Source organism: Ipomoea nil, unplaced genomic scaffold (assembly GCF_001879475.1).
Source record: "Ipomoea nil cultivar Tokyo-kokei standard unplaced genomic scaffold, Asagao_1.1 scaffold3415, whole genome shotgun sequence".
In the NCBI taxonomy this organism is placed as follows: domain Eukaryota; kingdom Viridiplantae; phylum Streptophyta; class Magnoliopsida; order Solanales; family Convolvulaceae; genus Ipomoea; species Ipomoea nil.
Window position 1 is genome coordinate 396,541 of NW_017619843.1, and position 20,500 is coordinate 417,040.

Genomic DNA, 20,500 nt, shown 5'->3' on the forward strand with positions numbered 1-20,500 from the left:
AGGCGTTAATTGGGTCTAGGGGTAATCGAAATTCATGGACAATATTTTTGGGGCTAAAGGTTCAAACAATATTGTAATTCTTACTTCTTTGAGCATATTGTATGATATGAATGCATAACACCATTAAAGGCAATTATGTCAGTTTGATCGAGAGAAGTATACTTTTTTGTTTTTTAAATAAAAAAAGTATACTTAGTCATAAGGAAATTCTATCTTTTACTAAAATTTAGCAATGAAAATTAAGGGGCAACATTTACATCACTAATAATTAAGGAGTGACATTGATAATGAGCATATTATGGAGGGACCTAAATTAAATTTTAGTAAATATCTACTCTATATTTGTCACAATGTGGTAAAGCAAAGCTTTATACTATAATGAGATTAAATTGTACATCAAGGGGTGGTGGCGCAGTTGGCTAGCGCGTAGGTCTCATAGCATCTGAGTTATCCTGAGGTCGAGAGTTTAAGCCTCTCTCACCCCATAATTAGTTGTCATTATTTTCCACCTGTCCTGACCATTTTATCCATTCGTCGTGTATTTAACATTTTTTGCCCATATTTGTTGTGTACATAATATTTTAAATATTCATATTAGTTGTGTACATAATATTTTAAATATTCATATTAGTTGTGTCTATACCACATAAGTAATTATCATCATTTTCCACCTGACGTGGCCATATTAGTTGAGTAAATCACATTTTTATCCATTCGTTGTGTATTTGACATTTTTTTCCCATATTAATTGTGTACATAATTTTTTAAATATTCATATTAGTTGTGTTTATACCACAAAAATAAGGTAAATGTTGTTGAAAATTTTAGCAAAAAATGACATTTAAGTAGTTATTTTATGGTACAAATACAATCGTTATACCCTGCACCACGGCGCGCACAGCACTGTGCGCCCCGCGCCTCCCAAAACGACGTTGTTTTGTTAAGTTGTGTAGGAAGTTGACGTGATTATGTACATTATGGTATACAATTATGTACATTTTTTATACAATTATGTACTTTTTTTATACAATTATGTACATCCGAAGAAAGGAATTTATGTGTATTATGTTAATAATTTATGTGAATTATGTTAATAATTTATGTGAATTATGTTAAAAGTTTATGTGTATTATGTATTATGTATTATGTATTATGTATTACGTATTATGTATTATGCTAGATTATGTGTATTATCTTTTCAAAAAAAACATGTGTATTTTCTTATACAATTATGTACATTTTAATATACAATTATGTGTATTTTAATATATAATTATGTACATTTTTGAAACATGAGATTTTTTTTTAAAAGAAAACTAACAATCGAAAATATGAATTTATTTTAGATGTGAATGCCATTATTGATTGCTATTAATTTATACTTCTCCTATAAAAAATTTGGTGTTGGGCAAATTGTTTGAACTGGATTTTTGAACACTTCACAACTTTTGTTTGATTTTCTTCCCTTCTCTCTTGCGAAAATCAATCTTTTCAAACGATAGTCTGCCCAACACTTTAGAAAAAGTCAAAGTGCTCTCCCTGTGTTTTGATAATTCTGTAATAAATGTTATTGAATTTATTGAAAGTAAAAAATTTTGTTGGTTATCCATAGGGGTGGGCGTTTCAAGTTTTGATTTCGGTTTTTCGATTTCAAAAAAATAATAAAATTAAACCATTTGGTTTAACATTAGAGTTCGGTTCGATTTGAAACGGTTCGGTTTCAGTTTGGTATTCGGTTCGGTTTAAGATCCCCAAATTTCAACATTTTCTAATTTTCCGAATATACTATCAAACAATACATATTCACATAATCCATATCCAAAATGTAACACCCCGTGTTACGACCTTCAAATTCGGATTAATTATGAAATTAATTCCGTTAACAAATAGTTAAAAAGAATTTAAGTTAGTTAGAATTCCTTTGATTAATTAATGTGGTCCACAATGGACCATGGACCCTTATCTCTAATTAAGCCTTTAATCCTGTTAGGAATAAAGAAAATAGACATTTTACTATTCAGATTCTAATTAGGAATCCTAAACCTATATATCTGTTAGGAATACAGAAAGAGGGCCCATTATTAATCAGATTCTAATTAGGAATCTTAAACCTCTTACCTAGTTAGATTTGTATTAGGGATCCTAACCTATATAAAGGGGGGATTAGAAGGCATTAGAACCCTATCACCCATACCTCCCCCTCCCCACACGAAATCCTCTCCAAGCCAAGGAATTCCCCATTACCAGGTTTAGGGAGGATCGATTGAGGAAAGATCTTAGGAAGTTGTAAGGAGTTTTAATTAAAACTAACAAGTAACCCATGTCTTACAAAACATATTTTTCTTGTTATATCTTATTTATTGGCTCCTTTGATAATTGTATGTGTGATTCTGTGATTGAGTCTTGATAGAGCCTTGCCTAGGGTTTATATTGTGTTAATTTGATAATCTTGATGATCTTGATGTTGTGATTGATTATGTGTAATCTTGTATTTAATTATGTCTAGAGCTTGCCCCTAGGGTTTATATCATGAATCTCGTGTTGTACGTGATGTTCTTGGTATTTTCGGGTGGGTTTATGCATGCTCGGGTGTTAATTCTAGCCTAGGACTTGTCTTTAGGACTTTGCATATAGATATCTTGATGTTCTTGGGGTTCCGAATGCTCCCGAACCGTTATGTGGTTGATGTCGAGTCTTGGCATGTTTAGGAAACGTGTTAGAATGTAATTGGAACGATTCTTGGTTTAATCTTTGTTAATTGAATCCGTGATGTTGTCGTTACGTGTTGGAATGTGTTTGGACATGGTTTTGGGTTCCACGGACGAACCCCGAACCGAATTTCTACCTTCGTACCAGTGGGGGTAGGTGGGGGGAACGAGTCCCCACCACCTACCCACTACCTGGCTTGCCCGTTTCCAGCGGGCAGCCCTCTGCCCGCCGGCCACCAGCTGGAATGTGACTGCCCCACCGGCGGGTGGTCCTCCACCCACCGCCCACCCGCTGGAACGAGGTGGTGCGGCAGGATGTTTTCCCCCGTTTGTTGTTTTCCCGTGTCCCGTTATGCCCCGTTGTACCCCATTTGATGTTTATGAGTCTCGTATGATGTTTTGAGTACCGTTCTAGGAATTTATGTGTAGTGTGTATCCTTGCTATTATACTTTGATTGCTATTGTTGGTTATATGTTGATTGACTGAATGATGATGAGTGTTGTGATCATTGCGCAATGATGGTTGAGACTGATGATGAGGAGATTGTGATTGGTGGAAATGAATTGTTGGCGGATAGCACAACGAGTGCTTGGTTATCGTGCTAAAGGCACGGACCACCCCTTAGACTTGCTTGCTAAAGGCTTGGGTCAGGGTATAAGCACCGCAGTGTCATGTCAGAGCTATATGCACTGACCCCTTGGTAGTGGTGCTAGAGGCACGGATCATGTGAATGACACTTCGGTGCTACCATGTTAGTGGACTTGTTGGTGATTACGGAGTGGGGCATGTAGTTGTTCCGGAGGAATAAGGGAGGCGATATAAGGGTGGCCTGGAGGTACAGGTTGGAACTGATATAAGGATGGAGAGGAGTAAAGGTTGGAATTTGGTATAAGATTGGGAGATGGATTGTGTGCTTTGGTGATTACTTGCTAATTGATTGTCATTGGATTCCATTGTTGTCTTTAATTGCTATTATGAACTTACTTGTCTATTATGCCTTGCAAACGTAGGATGCATGTTATTATCTTTATGATTGTTTATAGTGTCAAGTCTGTTATCGTGTCATGAGTCTTGATCCTGGTTTTAAAGCTACAGTTTCTTTAGGATTATATATGTATTCCAGTTTCAAAATGATTTTCTTATATCTACCTATATTGTACTTAATGCATTGGAGTGGGTTACCAGCATTATTCGCTGACGGTTGTTACACCGTATGTTTTTCAGGTGCAGATTAGTAGCTTCGGAGCGCGTTAGATGAACTCGTGGATTTAGCTTAGTATTAGTTAGATGGCCTGTGAGCCTTGAATTGTATTATGAATATTAATTATAGTTTATGCCTTGTTCAGTTAGTTTAGCCTATGCATTTAGGTTCTCAAACCTAGATGTGGCATAGCACCCCGACTCTTATGGATAGTTTATGCTCTGTTTGGATGATTATCGTTAGATTGCATTTATTATATAAGCTTTAAATGTTTTAAAAATTAGGGGTGTTACAGTTGGTATCAGAGCCTAAGTTCGACCCTAGGATAAGACCTTTAAGACAAAACTTTAGGACATTAAGCTTGAACTCTAGGTGTTTAAGTTCTTAGGATATAAGAATCTTAGGAGACGCGGTGAGACTGTGAGTTTATTTATCGCTTTCTGTTAAGTTCTCTATACTTGTTCCTTGTTCCCTACGATTGCTCTAAAGTTGTGATATCCTTGCATACTTTTACATGCTTTGTCACATATCATTCTTTGATTATTGATGATTTACCTTGACATGCTATCGATTCTGTTTCTTATTAAATGTTGGACTTGGTTATTTGCTTAAGCATGAAAGTTGGATTATTTTCCTAATTAATTCATTCATATATCGGCTAAGGAGTTGCATATTATTGCTTAATTATTTGGTCAATATGCATTATTTGGATATTTGTTATTTGATGGAATATTTTGGAACTTGCAAATGAACGACTTTATTTGATCGATAATTGCTCACATTTCTTAATTGTGATTGTTCGATTATTTTGATAGTTAACTTACTTATAGTTTGATAGGTACTTGCATGAGTCTGCATGAAAGTTGTGGGAACGTAGCTTTATTTCTTAGGAGGGGGGGGGGGGGGGGGGAATGTGATGTGTGATCCTTATGATGTATTGAACTTTTGTTTAAGTCTCCCGTATTCCTTGTTGATATCATAATTATGTTATTCCTTGATGTTTACCATGTATTCAAGTCCTTTTTGTTGTTCATATGAGTGTGGAGTTGTTCGGACTTGAATTTGTGCATTCTTGGGGCTTTTCCCGAAATGATTCCTTCTTCACAGTCACGTTCCAGTGGGACCCTGGTAGGAGGTCGACCTCCCACCACGTACCCACTGGTACGGTGTGTTGATTTCTTGACTTCTCGTTTTATTTATCCATTGTGCACTTGTATGTCTTCCTTGATGATTCCTTATGCATTTAATGTGTGAATAACAATCTATACTTGAACATGAAGGTTGGATTATTTCTTAATTATATATATGTAATTAATAGATAAATGCATAGGTACGTAGGAGCATATATATGTATGGTACGCAGTAATCCTTGTTCCCTAACTCAATTACCTAACATCGTCAGAAACCCTATTACATGTTGGTGTTCCTATATGTTGGAAAAAAATATATTACTTTTGAAAGGTTCTTAAAATATCTATTGTGAGAAATATTGATTTGGTAATAAAAATTATGAGTATTGTTGGGAAATTATGGTTGTTGGAAATTTTGAGTATTTTATATTTGAGTTATGTTTCTATATCATTATGCTTTATTGATAAGAAAAGATTTAAATGTTTAAAGGGTATATATTTGATAGTATTAATTGCCATGTAATGCGATAACTAAATAAACACGAGACCAATTAAAGCAATTAAATAACTCTTATTGATCACAGTGAAGGCCCTAAGTACAATCTAAATGGTTGCTCTGAGTACCGACTGACTGCGGTCGGGATTCTCTAATAACAACCTATCGATCGTCCAAAAGTCTCTCACACTGTCGCTATCGCGGGTATTTATAGCCGCGGAGCCGGAGACACAAATCCGGCCGTCCGGCATGCCTCCCACGTAGCAACCACGTGTCGCCTTCCTGGGTGCCCTGCCTGTCAACGCGTAGAGTCGCCACGTGTTTCTCACCAGCTCTCTCGCCAAAGGGCTACCGCTCGGTGGTTGGCAACGCCAATCGGGTTCTTCACAAGCAACCCAACCTGTAACCTGCAAAGACAAGAAGAAAAGAACGAAGGCACTGGGGTCGGGGTAACAGTATGTCGGTCGGGGTATTCCCTACCAAGAGCCCCCCAGCCCGGGCCTTTTTGACCGTCCGGGAAAAAACGGGACGGGATGAAGAAGCCCAACCGTCAGCCACCAAACCGACCGGCCAGCTGTCATTCCCTCCCTTGCCACGTGTCGACGACTGCCGGCCTTTGCGACTGCAACGGTCGCCTCGGAATCAGCACTGGTCGCGTCACGCAAGTGGGCTGCTTTCCCGCCCAAACGCTCTCCTATAAATAGGCCCTTGAGACCCTCATTTGAACTTTCCTCAATCTTCTGAATCGATCGGCATACTCAGAGAGTCCCGAGCGAAGCACTTCAGCAGATCAATCGAGCAAACCAACTTCGAGCTTCTCAAAGTCTCCTCGATCGGTAACCTTTCTCATCTTTTGCTTTGTTAGTTACTTTACGTTTTCGCGTAGCGGTAGGGTAAGACCAACCTCGACCCAAACGTCCCGAGCCTCATACTAATCCCGACCGACCTTTAGGTAGAGAGAATGTCGGACACGGACAGCCAGAAAGTGTCGGTCGCAGACTATGATGACGAGGTCGAGCAAATTAGCGAGGACGTGGACATAATGTCCTACTCGCCGGAGGTCGTTCAACGACCACAACAAACTCCCGAGCGAGCACCCGAGCAACAGCGGTCATCAAGCTCGTCTGGGACGTCGGGATCGAGCTCCAACGGATCAGGGAGCTCGAGCGATGAGAGCGGGGAAACGTCCACGAGCGGACGAAATTCCCCGACCGAAGGCGTTCGGGAAACGCCTACGAGGGTAATTGGGGATTACCTCAGGCCGAGCCCCAAGAGGGCGGTCGAGCAAACGACGCGGAACCGGTCGAGGAAGACCTGGCCGAGCCGGCGGCGCCGGGCGGGGACGGCTTCGAGTTCCTCAACAGCGAGAGCGTCGAAAACCAGATGAGCAAGCTGAGTAAAGGCGAAGCAGCCTAAATCGCTGCAACACTCGCTGGTCGGGTCGAGTTCGACACCAGCCGTAAGCTCGGGAACATAATCGATCGGCATCGAGGAAAGTGGATCGGGATGCACTACGACTCCCTGATGGCCCCGATTACTTTCCCCTTCCCGGGCCTTCTCACCGCGTTCCTGGGCTACTACCAGGTCGTGCCCGAATAGATCTGCCCGAACGCGCACCAAATGATCGCGTGCTTCTCCCAGATTTGCAGTCGGCACAACTTGGCCTGCACCATGGAGTTGTTCAACTTTGTCTACCAAGTGAAGGTGTTGGCGGCCACGTATGGGGGCGGGTTCTTAATGACCCAATCCCGAGCAGACATGTGCTCGATCGAGGGCCTGCCCGGGAATAACCGGGGGTGGAAAAACTGGATATTCTCGGTCAAATACGACCCGTGGATCCTCCCGGTCGAGAGGGTCTGGAGCCAGCGCTTCCGGAAGCAAGTCATTCCAGTCGAGACGCAAGCCCTCAAGGACGTTGTCACAAAGATATCGGGCGAGATCTACGAGTACCGGATCTTCAAGACGCCCGAGATCTACAAGGCGGCCCAACTACCCGAGCCGGTCTACGATCTGACCGAGAAATACAAGCCCGAGCCAGCGGGCGTAACAATTGCAAGGATGCCCGCTCGGGGCAAGCGGAAGGGAAAATGTCTAATACTAACCAATTCTCCCCGACCTTAACACCCCGAACGCCCTTTAAACCCGATCTAACCCTCTTCTTCTTTTGTTTGCAGATATGGCAGGTTTCGGAGATGACGATGCCCCCCCGGCCCCAGTCGCCAAGATAGTTCTTGGGAAGAAAAAGCCCAAGACCAAAGCAACCGGGGAAAAGGAAATCCCGATCGCCCGACCAATGGGCGCCTCGACCGTCACCACGCCCGAAGGCTATGTGGTGGATGCGTCCGAAGTCCTGGTCGCCCGGGTGGCAGTCGGCAAAGGCAAGGAGAAGGTGTCCGAGAAGGGCGTGACTGAGAGCGGGGCCCTGAAGCGCCGTCGTGAGCAGCGCAGCCCGAGCCCCTCGAGCGGGGGCAGCAAAGGCGGATCGTCTATCCTTACCCGGATCGGCAACGCCGGGCCAGCTAAGGAAGACGTGACCAAGCTGACCCCGAGCCAAGTGGCCGAGAAGATCGGCTACGACTTGGCCGAGGTAAGACTTTATTCCTTTCGTCTTTATACGCAAGTAACTCCACTCGGGCTAACTCCAGTCGTTTCCGTATTGCAGATCTCCCGAGCGACCCAATTTCTTCAGCAGCGGGCTCTGCAGGCCAATGAGGCCGAAGCCCTGAAGAAGGTGGCCAACCGGCGATTGCAAGAAATCCGGGACCTCCAAGCGGAGCTCAAGAAGGCCAAGGAGGAGCGGGATCTCTCCGAGAAGGTCGCCCAACAAGCGGTCGGGGAGGTTGCGGAGCTAAAGGCCCGACTGAACGACCCGAACGAGCTGGCTCGATTCCTCTTCCGGGATAACGAGTCGGGCACTCGATTCCTCCGGTCCGTTCGGGACACCAAGGTCGGGGAGGAGCTGGTATGGACGTTTGGCCGGTGGGCGTACAAAGCTGGCCAGAGGAAGATGCGTGAAAAAATGCAGAAGATCATGGAGCAGGCGCTCGAAGGGGATGATCTTCAGCTGGTTTTGACCACGCCCCCTCAGGACATTCCCGACCCGGGGCCTCCGCCGTTCGACCCAAAGGAGAAAACGGCCGAGACGAGCGGAGCCGCAGCCACCCCGAGCGAAGCGGAGCCTTCGAAGAAGGGCGAGGCAGAGCATGCAAAGAAGTAGAAGTAGGTTTTACTTCTTTTTGTAAGTGATCCTGATCGGGAGCCCGGTCCAGAGTTGTACCGGGCACGTTTTATGTTAATAAAATTAACTTTTTGTTCAACTTGTACCACTCGTCTTTGTTGCACTTTTACTTTCAATTACACATGCGCCGAACACCTAATGCTCGACCTCACAGCCTTATGGCCTGGTCATGCATTTTTCGACCCACTCAATGCCCGGCCTCGCGGCCTCATGGCCCGGTCGTGCATCTTTTGATCGGAACATTGACATTCTGATGGCCTACCCGATCAGGTTTACCCGATCTCCTGGCCTTGTCGATTTTTGAAAACCTATTAAGCCTCTTCGATCGGGGTGTTCCCGAACGATGGACCTATAGCACTTCCTTCATCCTAGCCCCCACACTATTGTGCGCTCGAGACACGAGTGGGTGCAATAGTGGAAAGAAGTTGGACGGATCGGGGAATTATGCTGGAGCTCTGGCTTTCCCGATCGGTGGCGTGACCTAGATGTCCGCCGAAGAGGAGCGCATTGGACCGGTAGAGGTACTCGCCCGGTCGAGACAGCGTGGTGATGACTTGACCTGCGTGTAACGAAGGTAATGGAAAAACCGATCGGGCCGCCGTATGCAAACGGTCGAGCAATCACCGATCGTATATACATTGAACCTTCTCGCTCCCAGGCGGTTGAAAAAATATTTACAACAATAATTTTCAAACAAACGACGAACGGGACCAACTCGTAGGTCGAGCCCCCACTTCGTCTAAAATTACAAAAAATAGGCTAATGCCTAAACATAATGAGGTGCTCGGAATTCCAAGTCCCCTCGATTACCTGACTAGTTGTTGTCTCCAGTCGGTATGTCCCCGGCTGTACCACAGCGCTGATGATGTACGACCCTTCCCAATTCTGAGTTAGCTTTCCCCCTTCCAAAGGTTGACTGGCCTCCCGTCGTCGTAGAACGTTATCTCCCACCTGAAAATAACGAGGGTTGACCCGGACGTCCTTTGAACTCTTGACTCTCTTCTGATACTCGGCCATACGCCGAGCGGCTAGCTCTCTCTTTTCCTCGATCCCATCAAGATCCATGACCATCGAGTGTTCATTCTCCTCTACATTGTAAGTTCGCTCTCGGTCGGTCGGGATCCATGCCTCGATCGGAAGTCGGGCTTCTGCTCCGTAGACAAGGGCGAAAGGAGTCTCCAAAGTCGCTTCTCTCGGGGTCATCCGATAAGTCCACAAAACATATGGCAACTCATCGGCCCAACTACGACCAGCCGAGTGTAGCTTCTTTTTCACACCCTCTAGAATTGTTCGATTGGCGTTCTCCACTTGTCCATTTCCCTGCGGGTAAGCCACCGACGACCGGACGTGAGTCGTCCCAATCGTGGCCAAGAAATTCTGGAAATACTGGCTTACGAATTGGCGGCCGTTGTCGCTGATGAGATACACGGGCACACCAAAGCGGGAAATCACATTGCGCCATAAGAACCGAGCACACTGCTGAGAGGTGATCGTGGCCAACGGCTCGGCTTCAATCCATTTGGAGAAGTAATCAATGGCGACAATAACGAACTTTCTCCGACCGGAGAGCTGAGGGAATGGTCCCAAAATGTCCACCCCCCCCCCCACCTTGCGAAGGGAATTGCAGTCGTGACCGGTTGGTAGAAGGTAGCCGGTCGTCCAGGCATCCGGGCAAACAATTGGCACGTCTCACATTCCCGAGCGAGCTTTTCACAGTCTAGCTGGAGGGACGACCAATATACCCGATCAGCATGATTCGACGAGCTAAGGATCGGCCTCCTTGATGTGACGAGCAAATGCCCGAGTGCAACTCTTTCATTACCAGATCGGCCTCAAATGCGGTCAAGCAGCGCATAAGAGGGCCTCCATACGATCGCCTGTAGAGACGACCATCCAAGACTTGGAACCTCGGGGCTCTAAGCTTGGCCTTCCGAGCACGCTGGGGGTCGTCTGGGAGTCGATCGTGCTCGAGGAAGTCCTTCAGATCGGTGATCCAATTATTTTCTACCGATTGGATTGGTTTGACCGGTAAGCGGTGGATGCTGTGTCTCGGGATCACCAGAATCCGAGCAATCTTCGACATGTGCTTCAGGGCGTCTTGGGCCAATTTGGACAAGATGTCCGCATCGGCATTATCCAACCGGGGTATGTGCCGGACGGTATACCCCCGGAACTGGGCAAGCTTCTCCATGGCCAGGTCTCGGTATAGCTGTAGTCGTTCTCCGTTCACTCCATAATCCCCGAGAACCTGCCCGACCACGAGCGCGGAATCCGTTTGAGCCTGAATATATTCAGCCCCCAAGTCACGAGCACACTGTAGGCCATTAACAAAGGCTTTGTACTCGGCTTCATTGTTGGTCGGATGGAACTGATACATAAGGGCGAAGTAGACCTTGAATCCCTCCGGGCTCGAGATAACCACTCCTCCTCCTGCCCCTTTCTTGCTGCTCGACCCATCAGTAACTAACGACCACCACTCAGCCTCGGGATCCGCGACCTCAAGGGGTCGGGTATCTCGGGCGGTGCATTCGACTAAGAAATCTGCAAGGGCTTGACCTTTGATGGCTGGTCTTGGTCGGTATTCGATCGCATACTGGGTCAGCATTAACGCCCACTTGACTAGGCGATCGGATGATGAAGCAGTTCGGAGGACTGGACAGATCGGCTGATCGGTCAAAACGCGAATTGCTTGACCCTGGAAGTAAGGAGCTAACTTCTTCGCGGCAATATACAGGGCATAGACGACCTTCTCTAGCCGGGAGTACCGGAGCTCGGGACCATGTAGCGCGTGGCTTACATAGTACACCGGTCGCTGGACCCCTTCCGGATCGGTTCGGCACAATACTGCGCTTACTGCTCGATCGGATACTGCGAGGTACACGTCTAGCTCTTCCCCGAGCTCAGGCTTCGACAACACGATTGGTGACAAAAGATACTCCTTCAGCTCGTCGAAAGCCGCTCGGCACTCGTCGTCCCAGACGAACCCATTGATTTTACGCAATACCTTGAAGAAAGGTAAAGCGCGCTCGGCTAGTTTGGAGAGGAAACGGCTAAGAGCTGCCAACCGACCGGTCAATTGCTGGACTTCCCGAACGGTAGAAGGTGGTTGCATGTCCAGAATTGCTTTTACCTTGGCCGGATTGGGCTCGATCCCCCTCTTGGTCATCATGTGGCTGAGGAATTTCCCGGTCTGAACCGCAAATGTACACTTGGTCGGGTTCAGCCGCAACTGGTACTTCCTCATGATCTGGAAGCACTCCCGGAGATCTCGAGTGTGGTCGGATCGGTCCCGACTCTTGACTAGCATATCATCAATATACGCCTCCATCGTTCGGCCTAACAGATCGGCGAAGAGCATATTGACCATCCTCTGATAGGTCGCTCCCGCGTTGCGGAGGCCGAACGGCATCACTCGATAGCAATACAGCCCGTCTGGGGTCACGAAGGCTGTTTTGCTTTCATCTTCATGGTGCATCATTATTTGATGATATCCCTTGAATGCATCCATGAAGCTCATCAACTCGGCCCCGGCCGTCTCGTCGACCATCTGGTGAATGCTTGGTAACGGATACGGGTCGAGCGGACAGGCCTTATTGAGGTCGGTGAAGTCAATACACATCCTCCAAGCTGGGGGCTTCGGAACAAGGACAATGGGGGCTTCGATCGCCGCCATCTTCTTAACCTCTTCTCTGACGAATTCGCGGCGATCGGATGAAAGGTGCCGGGTCTTCTACACGACCGGCTTTACTGCAGGATCGACGGCTAACTTGTGACAGATTACCGATCGGTCGATCCCGGACATATCTTCGGGCCCCATGCAAAGATATCGGCATACTCCCGGAGTATTGCCAAAACTTCCACTCGGAGCTCGGGGGTGAGGGCCCAGCCAATCTTTATCTTCCTATCCGGTCGGTCCTCGGACAGGGGAACTTCTTCTATTTCCTCGGAAGGCTCGGGATGTTCCTTCCGGTCTTTGGATTCCTCCTTGGCAATCGTGTTCACCCGGGAAGACGGACCGGAGTCACGTCTATTGACCGCTCGGGTGTAACACTTCCGGGCGGATTGGACATCGCCACGGACCACACCGACCCCATTGGGGGTGGGGAATTTCATGCACAGGTGGGGCATTGAAATTATCCCACCAATCTTCATAATCGCGGGTCGGCCCAAGATTATGTTGTGGACACAGTGCAAGTTGACCACAACAAACTCCAACTCCATCTTGATCGACTTCGGAGAAGTGCCGATCTCTACTAGGAGCATTATTTTCCCTCGGGGTAGATAAGAGCCCCGGTAAATCCCGACAGTGGTACACCGACCGGAGTCAGCTCCTTCCTGTCGAGCCTAAGCTTCTCAAACACGTCCAGATAAAGGACGTTGACACTGCTCCAGTGTCCACCATAACCCTCTGGACGTCCGTCCCTTTCACATCAATCGTGACCACGAGTGCCTCCATGCCGTGGTCACCGCTGCCAGGTTGATCTTCGAGGGTGAAGGTTATGGGTTCCATCTTTTGCCTCTTCCCGGTGTCTCGGGAATCCACTATGGCGACCGGGCAATTATCACTCGGTCGGGAAGCGTCATCCAATCCACCAAAAATAACGTGGATGGTCGGCTTTCCTGCCGGTCGGCTGCTAGATGGAAGGTCAGGGTCCCGTCGGTCATCTCGACGATCGTCTCTTCGATCATCTCTTTGGTCCTGACCCGACCGATCGGAGCGTCCATCACGATCAGAACGATCGCTACGATGATGGGAGCGCTGGTGATCTCTCCGATCGGTATTCTTCTTTGCATCTTCTCTCTTCCCCACACACTTGTCCAACTTCCCAAGATTGAGCAGATCCTCCAGCAGTTGGCGCAAGTGGGTACACTCTCGGTGTCATGCCCGGCACATCGGTGGCAAGCACAATGCTTACTCTTGTCAGGGCCATCTTGATCGGGATGGGGGAGTTTGATGAGATTGCAGGACTGGGCGTACTGCATGGCCTCTGCCGCGGATCGGTTTAGGGCCGTAAACTCACCAGGCCTGGTGCGGGATCGGGGATGGTCGTCACCCGATCGATGTTCCGCCCGACCGGCCGGTTTACGGGACAAGGACCCGACCTCCTGCGAGCGTTTCACAGCGCCTCACCGGCGTTGGCATAATCTGTGACCCTTCGAAGGGCCTCTTCATACGTAGCTGGGGGTGTAGAATGAAATCTTAATAGAGATATCCCGCCCCGAGAGAAATGTGGAGCATGTGGGTAGCGGTCGCATCGTCCATGGGCTCGACTTCCCCGACCGCTGCCTTCCACTTGATGAGGAAATCGGTCAAGCTCTCCCCTTCGAGCTGCTTGGCCTTTTCCAAGTACATGTAGGACTTCCTCAACACCTTGGAGGTAATGAATTTCCTCACGAACTTGATCGCCAGGGAATTAAAATCTGCAATTGAACCCGGCTGCAAAGTTTGGAACCATTCCGCCGCCCGACCGGTGAGCGTGGAATAAAAAGCCCTGCACATAACGGCGTCTGATACGCCCTTCAACATCATGTTGCCGTAGAAATCGTTGATGTGGACCTCAGGGTCCGTACGGCCATCATAACTTTTCTCCCTGGAGACTTTCAAATCGAGCGGGTATGGCTGAGCCATTACCTTCGCAATGAAGGGCGTTCTCAGCAAAGATGACTGGTCGACCGGGGGTGTCACGGGGTGCTCGTTCCTGAACCGAGCAAACTCCGACTGGAGGTTATAGAGCACTCCTAGGGTCTCGTTGAGCTCGACCGTCTGGGCGGCTTGGGCTGACTCCCGAGCGCGTCGCCGAGGGTGAGATCTCCACCCGCTATGCCCGGATGAAGCCTCCTGGCTAGCCCCCTGCATTTGTACGTCTTCCGGCTGCCGGCCCGGGTCTTGGGGTCCCAAGCGTTGTCGCATCGCCGGTCGAAGACGGTCAAAAGCTACCGCCCGGGTAACTTCTTCGGGGTCCTCCGCTCGGGTCGGAACCTCCGGTGCTTGAGGGACCTGCCGTGGTCCCTCCATCGCATCAGCACCCCCTGACCCCAACCGCGAACGAGCCGAGCGTCGAGCCCGGGAAGTGGGCTGATGCTGCGGCTCTACATGTGCGGCCGGGTAAATGGAGGGGCGGCGGCTGGAGCCGTGTACGCAGGCGTGTATGGTGGATAGCCAACCGGTGGTGTATAGTACATTGGTTGACCGGGCCAGTACCCGTACGGTTGAGGTGGAGCCGGGTATGCATACTGGCAGGGGTACTGCATCTGTGGCTGCTGGTATTGCTGACCGGGTGTTGGGTATCCCGGTTGGATGTAGTTTACCGGCTGTTGGGCAGCCGGGTATGTGTTAGACAGATGAGGCGGTGAGAGGTTGAGGTTGAGGTCCATTGTCTGACCTTGTTGCTGGCTCGGCTGGTGGTCGGATGAACTTGCTGCATCCGCTTGATCTTCGGCGAAGAGGTTTTGTGCCCACGGATACATATTTGCGAAGAAACCGGGTGCTCGTCAAACGTTGGCTTGCTTGCACGGGTCCCCACAGACGACGCCAAAATGATAGTATTAATTGCCACACAATGCGGTAACTAAATAAACACGAGACCAATTAAAGCAATTAAATAACTCTTATTGATCACAGTGAAGGCCCTAAGTACAATCTAAATGGTTGCTCTGAGTACCGACTGACTGCGGTCGGGATTCTCTAATAACAACCTATCGATCGTCCAAAAGTCTCTCACACTGTCGCTATCGCGGGTATTTATAGCCGCGGAGCCGGAGACATAAATCCGGCCGTCCGGCATGCCTCCCACGTAGCAACCACGTGTCGCCTTCCCGGGTGCCCTGCCTGTCAATGCGTAGAGTCACCACGTGTTTCTCACCAGCTCTCTCGCCAAAGGGCTACCGCTCGGTGGTTGGCAACGCCAATCGGGCACTACCCGGTCGGGAACCGACCGGGTTCTTCACAAGCAACCCAACCTGTAACCTGCAAAGACAAGAAGAAAAGAACGAAGACACTGGGGTCGGGGTAACAGTATGTCGGTCGGGGTATTCCCTACCAATATTAAATGCCAATTATCTGCTCCTATGTGCTATGTGCAAAAATGTTTTACGGGGTGAAGTAGATGTTACAAGCTTTATGCTGAATTTGTGTGTTTTCTTGTGCTCTGTTCTTTAACTCTGGTTGCAGGTGTCTTACATGAGCATTGGACAAGAGAGCGACCGAACCACCTAGAGATATCATTTATTAGTTAGTTAGTTTGATTGTTAGTTGTTTTCTTGTACTAGTACGTACCTTGAGTTGTATCAGTTAGTTGTTTTTAGCCTTAGTGTTTGGATATAGAGAAATACTTGAGCGTGGCGGTAACACCCATTTCTGTTTCCTTTAGTTTTATATTCGCTTCCGCAATTGGATTCGTTTAAAAAAAAAATGTATGTATTTTTAAGAGTTTCTCTAGTTTGGAAATAGGGTGTTACACTACAACACTATAACAAGGTCATAGCTCAAAATATATACACAACAAAACATCATCTACCAATAATTGTATAAACCCAAAAGAAGTGTACATACATTTAGCAAACAACACATCAAAATGGAGCAAGATAGATAGGTTTTGACAGTCATGATCCTTACCTCAAGTTGGTAGCATTAACCACAAGAATCCCCCCTTTAAATCCTCAAGATTGGTCTCCTTCACCACCTTCTAAGATCCCAAAACCAAACAACAGCAACAACATTAACACATGCATATATACCGTAGCAGAAGAAAGAAAGAAGAAAGAAAGAGGAAGAAGCTTACTACTTGGTGACCTTCAAGCTAGTTTGTCTCAACCCACTATAGAAATGAAGAAGAAAAAAATGGAGAAGGAGAATGGAGGGATTGAGGAGGCAAATGTATTCATGTTGTTTATATAAGCGCAAAGCCCTAGCGGAGAAGAGGTAAACGTCCAGGCCCGGCCCTTGCCCAGGGCCCACACTTGGAAGGGGCCCACCACCCTAGCTATCAAATTACCTTTTATATATACTGTAAATGTTTCCTATAATAACTTATTACAAATTTTTGTTATTGAATTGAAAGCTAGTTGAGTTAGTAGGGTTTGTGGTTTTTATATATAAGGTCAAGGGTTCGAACCCATATGTGTCTAACTTTGCATTAAGATTTCCTTCCTTACTCTTTAGTAGATAAATTTTGGGATATTATTGATATTATTATATAGTATTAAAATTCAATTTGGGATATTATTATATATATATAATAAATTTTGGGATATTATTATATAGTATTAAATTTCAATTTGGGATATGATTATATATATAGTTTTAAAATTATAACTTATGAAATTTTTGAAGTACTCATAATTTTTATATGGTAGTATTTGTCAACCAAAAGAATTTAAGCTCCCACCACCAAGGTTTGAACCTACGACCATCTATAAATTATAATAAACAACATGTTATCACACTACATGATAACTTATGAAATTTATTTATATTTTAAATTTGTATTTTATTTAATTTAATTTGTTTGTGATTTTTTGTTTTACCTTTCTATAATTATAGAGAGATTTGTGATTAATATCAAATTTTGAATCAATTTCTATTTGAGTAATTTTCTACTTATATTTTAAAAATGTGTTATTTTGTGAACTTTATAATGAGTTATTTTTATTTCTAATTTGTATTTTCCAATTTAATTTGTAACTATGTAATTTTTTTTTTTACCTTTCTATAATTATATATATTGAGATTTATAATATAGATTGATTTGTGATTAATATTAAAATTTGAATCTATTTCCATTCGAGTAATTTACTACTTATATTTAAAAAATGTGTTATTTTGTGAACTTTATAATGAGTTATTTATATGTAATATATTTTGTGATTTAGTTATGAAAAATATTTTAAAAGATAATTTAGTTTTTGAAAAAAAAAAAAAATTCATGAATTATCTAGTCAATGTCCTTTAAAAAAAAATCTAGTCAATGTAGTTTAGAAGTCCTATTGTGCGTCATCGTATTCAGATTAATATAGAAAAATTTGAAATTAATTTAACTAAAAGAAAAAAGTATTTATAAAGTTTATATCAATGAAGAAGATGTGCGATTTATTATGTCTTTTTTATCCGAACTATTTTATCCAATTCATTATGTTTCATATTTTATTATGAATATTTATCTTTTATCACGTACGTTTCGAGTATTTTGATTTATTGCTCCCAATAACTAAGATTTATTTTTTATAAGCTCATTTGGTTTTAAATTATTTATTCGTTTTTATAAAGTATAATTCTTTATTTATGAAAGCAATGTGGTTATTGATTATTTTGGATTTAAAAATGCATCTAGAATTGTTTTCACGTGTATGTATAATTGTTAAAAACTTAGAATTTTTGCCTAGATAACTGTCCCTATATGAATTATTTGACATTAGCATTTTTTCCTTATTTAATTTAAATTTTAGTTATAAAAATATATATTAATTTAATATATGGCCCATTTTTGTTGATACACCCTGGTCCTATAAAATGATAGGATCAGGCCTGTGAACGTCCGTAAATTATGCCGTGGAGACGTGTTCACCATGCGCATAGTGAACACAGGGGTACGTAGATCCATAATTTCTATACTGTAGATTCATAATATATATATATATATATATATATATATATATATATATATATATATATATATATATATATATATATTTTAAAAATGTAGATTCATAATTTTGTTTTCCATTTGTTTGTTACATATATTATGAATCTACAGTACAGAAATTATACGTAGATTCATAATTTTGTTTCCCATTTGTTGTTACAGATATTATGAATCTACAGTACAGAAATTATACGCAGATTCATAATTTTGTTTTTCATTTGTTGTTATAGAAATTATGAGTCTACAGTATAGAAATTATGAATCTACAGTATAGAAATTATGAATCTACAGTATAGAAATTATGAATCTACAGTACAGAAATTATGAATCTACTGTATAGATGTTATGAATCTACAGTATAGAAATTATAAATCTACAGCTTAGAAATTATGGATCTATCCTGTTAACAACAAATGAAAAAATAAAATTATGAATACGTTTTCAAAAAAAAAAAATTATAAATCTACAATATAGAAATTATGAATCTACGTCTGTATTCACCATGCGCATGGTGAACACGTTTCCACATCATAACAATTGGTGAACGTCTGCTACACTTCAAAAGGGAGATTTTTGGGCTTAAAGCCTGGGCTGAAATTTTGGGTCAATTGTTGGGCTAGGTTTAGGAGAAAATCTTATTTTCTAGTGTAAAATCAATCGTTATATCCTACACCACGGCGCACATAGTACTGTGCGCCGCGCGCCTCCCAAAACGATGTCGTTTTGGGGTAGTGTTGGGAGGCGCGGTAGAAAGTTGCTGAGATTATGTGTATTTGTTCACAACGTTATGTGTATTTGTTCACAACGTTATGTGTATTGGTTCATACAGTTGTGTGTATTTTTTATACAATTATGTACATTCTTTTTATACAATTATGTACATCCGAATCAGAAAATTTGTGTGTATTATGTTAAGAGTTGATGTGTATTATGTTAAAAGTTTATGTTTATTATGTATTATGTTAGATTATGTGTATTATCTTTTTAAAAAGAGTATGTATATTTTTTTATATAATTATGTACATTCATGTATAACATTATGTGTATTCTAGTATAACATTATGTATATTCTTGAACAGCGGGTTTTTTTTTTAAAGAAAAAACTACTGCCATTTACTGGGGCGGAAAATTTAAAAAAAAAAAATAATTAAAACGACGTCGTTTTGCATCTGGGCGCATAGTGCAACGCGCGCCGTGGTGTAGGATATAAATTGCCGTGTAAAATAGGTTAGGTTGAGTTTGGGCTCAAATCTTAGGCTCATAATAAAGAGTATAAGGATCACATGTTCGTCTAAGATAAATTTTGAGTTAAATTTTTTTAATATAAAATATATAATATGAATGAGGTTTGAAAAACCATAAATACCCTTATAAATATTTTATACTAAAACATCTTGTTTTAAATAAAATTACAATTGTAGTAATACTCGTAGTAATCAAAATAATTTTATTTCAATGGTCCTTATTGGAAAAATAATTTATTTAAAAATTATGGGGTATCACATGAGGTCTTCGTTAAGATGGTGACGAAGAAAAATCAATGCTTTTGCTTAGATAACTGTCCCAAAAGGATCAAATATGCCCTTAAACTTTATTAGAAAAGTCAATTATGCCCCTAAATTCTTGAAAGATGCAATTAAACCCATAAACATGTCATTGTAATGCGTTAAAGTCCAAAACCCGGTTCATGACCTATAATAGCAGGTCATTAGTGTTCCGATGACCCTCCGACCAACTCTGGCGACTTTCCGACCAAACTCCGGCGATAATCCACCAAAGTCCGACGAACCAGCAACAAGGCGACGACCAAAAAGAGATCACGTCTTTTGCTCTGGGAGAAGGCGAGCCTTCTGGTCTTCCAGAGATGGCAACCATATGGTCGCTTTCTGGTCTGTCAGAGAAAATGGTCGCCTTCGCGCTGGTTCACCGGATTTTTTGTCGGTTGTCGCCGGAGTTTGGTCGGAAATCCACCGGAGTTGGTCTGAAAGTCACCAAAACTCTAATGACATGCTATTATAGGTCATGAATCGGTTTTTGGACTTCATGCACTAAAATAACATGTTTATGAGTTTAATTACACTTTCA

At 44.0% G+C, this 20,500-nt stretch overlaps 1 long non-coding RNA gene across 1 annotated transcript; it reads left to right on the top strand.

The window, feature by feature from the left end:
• On the top strand, window positions 1-20,056 carry LOC109171319. Its single transcript, XR_002052566.1, has 3 exons — window positions 1-156; window positions 13,271-13,277; window positions 20,046-20,056. It is a non-coding gene; the product is annotated as an uncharacterized LOC109171319 (long non-coding RNA).
• Window positions 20,057-20,500: the final 444 nt, after the last annotated feature.